A 7,809-nucleotide genomic window follows, 5' to 3' on the forward strand; every position below is an offset into this window, starting at 1 on the left:
TTAAGTAAGAGCTCCACATACTCAACCATCATATAGTCTTCTATGATTGCTAACACTCACCACATACACATGAGCAAAACGTTTCAACCAGACACATAGAAAGATAGGGGCTTATTGTTTTGCCTCCCAACATATTCACGTCAAGGGTGATGTCAACAATAATAACTCATGCTACCCATATTCAACCGGACATATGTTCCTATATCTTTCCTCACCACATGATGCTTACCAAAAGAGAGAAATAAAAAGGAATAGGGAGAAGAACTTTGACTCTTTGCATAAAAGTAAATACATAAAAGTAAAAGATAGGCCCTTCACAGAGGGAACTAGAGGTTGCCATGCGCTTATTTGTTTGTATGCTCAATCCCTTAGTGCAAGAGAATGTCACGTTGTATTGCCCCTTAAGATGAAAACTTTTATTATGCAGTCTGTCGCTTTTATTCTTTGTCATCCAAGTTCATACAACGCTCAATTTTCTCTTATAGTAAATGATATTACACTTTTAGAAGCAATTTGTATTGCCTTTTTGCACCGATGACAACTTACTTGAGGGATCTTGTTAAATCCCTAGGTAGGTATGGTGGACACTTGAAAAAGATTTGGGTTTAAGGGTTTTTGGATGCACAAGTAGTATCTCTACTTAGTGCGAAATTTTTGGCTAGCAAAGATAGGGGGCAAGCACCACATGTTGAAGGATATATGACAATATAACTTCTACGTGAATATGAACAAACATAAACCATTACGTTGTCTTCCTTGTCCAATGTCAAAAATTTTGGCATATAATATTTTGATGGGGGCTCAGAATCACAAAAGATTTCCATGATAGTGTATTTATATGTGGAAGTTCTCTTCCTTATACTAATTATTCGTGAATTGCTTGTGTTACCAATATTGTGATTGTCAAGCCTCAAAAGATTTCACTCTCTAAATCCAATGTGAAGCTACCACTAGGCATGATATGATTTCAACTTCATGAAATTCAATTTATTCAACAATTTACTCATAGGATATAAGTGAAGCACAAGAGTAAATGACAGAGAAAAGAGCTTCGTTGATGAGATGTGAATGCCGCTTACTTAGCTTCCTTGGCAACTATTTGAGGACTCTATTTTATTTAAAAAACTTTCAGATCTAAGTAATTTATTAAAACAGCAATCAAAACAAAATAAAATGACAAACCAAGGATGGCACACATCATGTGAAGAAGCAAAAAACTTAGGCTCAACCGACACTAACCGATAATTGTTGAAGAAGAAAGGTGGGATGCCTACCGGGGCATCCCCAAGCTTAGATGCTTGAGACTTATTGAAATATTATCTTGGGGTGCCTTGGGAATCCCCAAACTTGAGCTTTTGTGTCTCCTTAATTCCTCTCATATCGCGGTTTTCCTAAATCTCAAAAACTTCATCCACACAAAACTCAACAAGAACTCGTGAGATAAGTTAGTATAAATCAATGCAAAACTTTATCATTCCCTACTGTAGCAAATCACTAAAATTATTATTCAACATTGCATACTGAATGCCTCTGCATATTTAATACTCCTATCCTCAAATAGAATCATTAAACAAGCAAAAATATGCAAACATAACAGCAATCTGCCAAAACAGCACAGTCTGTAAAGAATGCAAGTGTATTAATACTTCTCTAACTCCAAAAGTTATGAAAATTTACCACACTGTAGAAAATTTATCAGAGCTCATTATGAAAAAATATTCAACATTTATCACATTCTGACTTTTCTAGGGAATTTTTGCAACAATGGTAAACTTTCTGTTTTCAAACAGCAACAAGTATACTTGCAAAATAAGCATGGCAAAGGATATCATTGCCACTTTTATTGAAATAAAAGATGCAAAACATTATTATAAATAACAGCAAGAAAATCCTAACAAAATAAATGTACGCTCCAATTAAAACTCATATCATGTTACGAATGAAAACGTAGCTCCAAGTGAGTTTACCGATAATGTTGGAGACGAAAGAGGGGATGCCTTCCGGGGCATCCCCAAGCTTAGTTTCTCGGATATTCCTTGAATATTACCTTGGGGTGCCCAATAATAGGGTCTTGTCACTCCTCATTCTCCTCATATCGACATCTCATCCAAAACTTGCAAACTTCAATCACACAAAACTTAACGGAACTTTGTGAGATAGGTTAGTATGATAAAGAGCAAACCGTTTCACTTTTGGTACTGTCAAAGATAAGATTCATAATTGTTCTCACACAATGCCTACTGTAGAATATCATTTCCACAATTTATATTGAGCAATATAATCCATGGAAACTAGAAAACAAGCAAACTATGCATTGAAAACAGAATCTGTCAAAAGCAGAACAGTCTGTAGTAATCTTTACTCCAACCATACTTCTACCACTCAAAAAATTATGAAAAATTAGGAAAACCTGAGAAATTTGTCTATTAGTCTTATGAAAAAAGAATCAACTCAAATGCACTCTTCTGTTAAAAACTAGATTATTTTCGTGAGCGCAAAAGTTTCTGTTTTTCAGCAAGATCAAAGCAACTATCACCCAACAAGATCCTAAAGGCTTTACTTGGCACTTTATTGAAACAAAAGTAATAAAACATGATTACTACAGTAGCATAATCATGTGAACACACAAAAACATTAGGTAAAAGTGTTGGGTTGTCTCCCAACAAGCGCTTTTCTTTTATGCCTTTTAGCTAGGCATGATGATTTCAATGATGCTCACATAAAAGATAAGTATTGAAACATAACGGGAGCATAATGAAACACATGTCAAGCACATTTAAGCCTAACCCACTTCCTATGCATAGGGATTTTGTGATCAAACAATTTATGGGAACAAGAATCAACTAGCATAGGAAGGCAAAACAAGCACAACTTCAAGATTTTCAACACATAGAGAGGAAACTTGATATTATTGCAATTCCTACAAGCATAAGTTCCTCCCTCATAATAATTTTCAGTATCATCATGAATGAAATCAACAATATAACTATCACATAAACATTCTTTTCATGATCCACAAGCATAGAAATTTTCTTACTCTCCACATAAGCAAATTTATTCTCATGAATAGTTGTGGGAGGAAACTCAACAAAATAACTATCATGAGAGTGAAAATTAAAATCATGATGACAAGTTTCATGGTTATCATTATTCAATATAGCATACATGTCATCACCATAATCATCATATATAGGAACTTTGTTGTCATAATCAATTGCAACCTCCTCCAAAATAGTGGATTCATCATTAAATAATGTCATGACCTCTCCAAATCCACTTTCATCAATATAATCATCATAAATAGGAGGCATGAAATCATCATAATAAATTTTCTCATCAAAACTTGGGGGACTAAAAATATCATATTCATCAAATATAGCATCCCAAGCTTGTAGCTTTGCATATCATTAGCATCATGGATATTCAAACAATTCATACTAACAACATTGCAATCATGCTCATCATTCAAATATTTTCTGCCAAAAATTTTATTGACTTCTTCTTCTAACAAATGAGCACAATTTTCTGAACCATCATTTTCAAGAAACAAATTATAAAGATGATCGGTAATATGATGCAACCTAAATTCCATTTTTTGTAGTTTTCTTTTATAAACCAAACTAGTGATAAAACAAGAAACTAAAAGATTCAATTGCAAGATCTAAAGATATACCTTCAAGCACTCACCTCCCCGGCAATGGCGCCAGAAAAGAGCTTGATGTCTACTACGCAACTTTATTCTTGTAGACACGTGTTGGGCCTCCGAGCGCAGAGTTTTGTAGGACAGTAGCAATTTTCCCTCAAGTGAATGGCCTAAGGTTAATCAATTCGTGAGAGGTGTAGGATGAAGATGGTCTCTCTCAAACGACACTGCAACCAAATACATGCAATCTCTTGTGTCCCCAACACACCCAATACAATGGCAAATTGTATAGGTGCACTAGTTCGGCGAAGAGATGGTGATAAAAGTGTAATATGGACGGTAGAAATATGTTTTTATAATCTAATAAATAAAAACACCAAGGTAGAAAATAGTAAACGGGCACAAAAAAGTTGTTGCAATGCTTAAAAACAAGGCCTAGGGTCCGTACTTTCGCTAGTGCAATCTCCCAACAGTGCTAACATAGTTGGACCATATGATTATCCCTCAAAGTACAACAAAGAATCACTCCCGAGTTCCTATTAGCGGAGAACAAAAGGTAGGAATTGTTTGTAGGGTGCGAAGCCACCTCAAAGCTATTCTTTCCGATCGGTCTATTCAAGAGTTCATACTAAAATAACACAAAGCTATTGTTTCCGTTCGATCTATCCCAGAGTTCGTACTAGAATAACACCAAAGCATATTCATAATACTCAATCCACACAAAGAACTATAAAGGGACCCCGAAGTTTCCGTCGGAGAAAAACGTGCATCAACCCCTATGCATAGATTACCCCAATGTCACCGCGGGAATCCGCGAGTTGAATTCCATAACATATATCAAGTGAATCAATAAGATACCCCAATTGTCACCTCAAGTATTCATACCGCAAGACATATATCATGTGTTCTCAAATCTGAATATTCAATCCGACATGACAAAACTTCAAAGGGTAAAGATTCAGTTCATCACAACAAGAGTGTAGAGGGGAGAAACATCATATGATCCGACTATATTAACAAAGCCCATGATAGAAATTATGAGAGAGAGAGAGAGAGATTAAACACATAGCTACTGGTACAAACGCTCAGCCCCGAGGGTGGACTACTCCCTCCTCATCGTGGTGGCCGCCGGGATGATGAAGATGGTCAACGAGATGATTCCCCCCTCCGGCAGGGTGCCGAAATGGGTCTAGATTCGTTTTCGGTGGCTACGGAGCCCTGCGGCGGTGGAACTTCTGATCTAGGTTAACCCCGAGGGGTTTGGGCATATTTTGAAATTTATAGTGCAAAGAGGGTACGGGAGACCACCGAGGTGGGCACAACCCACCTGGGCGCGCCAGGGGGCCTTGGCGCACCCTGGTAGGTTGTGACCCCCTCGGGGCACCCCAGGTGCAACTCTGGCCCATTGGGTTCCTTCCAGTCCATAAAAAATCCACAAAAAGTTTCGCGGTGTTTGGACCCCGTTTGATATTGATTTTCCGCGATGTAAAAAACAAGCAAAAAACAGCAACGGGCACTGGGCACTGGGTCAATAGGTTAGTCCCCCAAAATGATATAAAGTTGCTATAAAATGATTGTAAATCATCCAAGTATGATAATATATTGGCATGAATACTTCATAAATTATAGATACGTTGGAGACGTACCACAGCACGTCAAATTTATCTTCTCCAAATTTAACAAAAGCTTTTCCTTTTTCTTTTTGACAATCAACAATATCCCATTAAGTATTGAACAAAGGTCTACCAAGGATCATGAGACAAAAATAACTTGTCCAGTTCCAATTATTAGGAATTTAGTAGGATACTTAATCTTAGCATAGAGAACTTCATCATATCTAATAATTTCGTGATGTGAAATGTAGACCTATCTGCCAGCTTTATTGTTAAATCAATACCCTCCATAGAGCAAGGTGAAATATCTTAAGCAATATATTGATAAAGAAAGAAAGGAATCTCACTTATACTTGCTCTAATATCACACCAACCATAATAACAATCAATACCAATCTTAATAGAATAACATGCATAACAACAACATTTGGAGGCCCTTTGATGTCTAAAAATATCAGTATGCTCCTCACAATATTGGATAACCTGCCTATCTAAATTTCTAGTCACAAGATCCTTAATCATTGCTATTTGAGGTTGTTTTTCAATATGATCATAGAGTTTATAAGTTTGCAACTCACTTTTATTTTGTACAATGGTTACCGATGAATGTTCTTAAATTCTAACCGGAAAAAGTGGGTTCTCAACGTAAACATAAGGTAGTAAAGAATTAATAGTGTAAATTTGCAATTCCTTATTAACAGTAACATTTTCTTTATAAGCATGTTTAAACGGATCATGATATTCACTCACTTTTATTTAGTAACATTGATATGAGCAGTGAAAGATTTATAAAAGTTGACAACTATTTTAGAATCAAGTCCAAACTTCACACTAAGTTCACAACACTAGTTTCAACAAAAGACTTAATGCAATCATATCCAAAGTTCATACCTTGATCTTTACCTTTGAAAATTTCCCAATATTCGGCATTGCATGGTATTCTTTCAATAAGATTCCATCTGCTGTTGACATCTTTATTATTGTAGGAACCTCTAGAAGAACTGAGGGAGTCTTGGATTAGGGGGTGTCCGGATGGCCGGACTATACCTTCAGCCGGACTCCTGGACTATGAATATACAAGATTGAAGACTTCGTCCCGTGTCCGGAAGGGACTTTCCTTGGCGTGGAAGGCAAGCTTGGCGATACGGATATGTAGATCTCCTACCATTGTAACCGACTTTGTGTAACCCTAACCCTCTTCGGTGTCTATATAAACCGGAGGGTTTTAGTCCGTAGGACAACATACAGAACAACAATCATACCATAGGCTAGCTTCTAGGGTTTAGCCTCTCCGATCTCGTGGTAGATCTACTCTTGTACTACCCATATCATTTATATTGATCAAGCAGGACGTAGGGTTTTACCTCCATCAAGAGGGCCTGAACCTGGGTAAAACTTCGTGTCCCTTGCCTCCTGTTACCATCCGGCCTAGACGCATAGTTCGGGACCCCCTACCCGAGATCCGCCGGTTTTGACACCAACATTGGTGCTTTCATTGAGAGTTCCTCTGTGTCGTCGCCGTTAGGCTTGATGGCTCCGATGATCATCAATAGCGATGCAGTCCAGGGTGAGACCTTCCTCCCCGGACAGATCTTCGTCTTCGGCGGCTTCGCACTGCGGGCCAATTCACTTGGCCATCTGGAGCAGATCGAAAGCTACACCCCTGGCCGTAAGGTCAGATTTGGAAGTTTAAACTACACGGCTGACATCCGCGGGGACTTGATCTTCGACGGATTCGAGCCACTTCCGAGCGCGCCGCACTGTCACGACGAGCATGATCTAGCTCTGCCATCGAACAGTGCCCTGGAGGCCGCACCCGCATCGGCTTCGACCCTTAATTCGGAGCCAACTGCGCCGATCGAGGATGGGTGGTTGGACGCCGCCTCGAGGGCTGCGATCCCAACAGCGATCGAGTCGAACACCAGCCCCGTACTCCGCGAGACTCGTGACCCCAAGGAGCCGGACTCCTCTCCGGACTCCGAACCCTCCACGCCCCTGCCGATCGAATCCGATTGGGCGCCGATCATGGAGTTTACTGCCGCGGACATCTTTCAGCACTCGCCTTTCGGCGATATTTTGAAAACACTAAAGTCTCTCTCTTTATCAGGAGAGCCCTGGCCGGACTACGGTCAGCAAGGTTGGGATATGGACAATGAAGAAATTCAAAGCCCACCCACCACCCACTTTGTAGCCATTGTCGACGATTTAACCGGCATGCTCGACTTCGACTCCGAAGACATCGACGGTATGGACGCTGATGCAGGAGATGATGAAGAACCAGCGGCTATTCGGCCCTGGAAAGCCACCTCGTCATATGACATATACATGGTGGACACCCCAAAAGAAGGAGATGGCGATGGAACAGCGGAGGATGACCCCTCCAAGAAACAGCCTAAGCGCCGGCGTCAGCGGCGCCGCTCAAAATCCCGCCAAAGCAAATACGGTGATTCCAGCACGGGAGATAATAATACTCCGGAGAGTGCCGAAGAAAACCCCCTCCAGCAAGATTCAGCACCGGAGGATGGAGAAGCCAGCCCTCATGAGAGAGCGGCA

The sequence above is a fragment of the Triticum urartu genome, chromosome 1A (genome assembly GCF_056163025.1).
Source record: "Triticum urartu cultivar PI428250 chromosome 1A, HENAU_Tu73, whole genome shotgun sequence".
Classification (NCBI taxonomy): domain Eukaryota; kingdom Viridiplantae; phylum Streptophyta; class Magnoliopsida; order Poales; family Poaceae; genus Triticum; species Triticum urartu.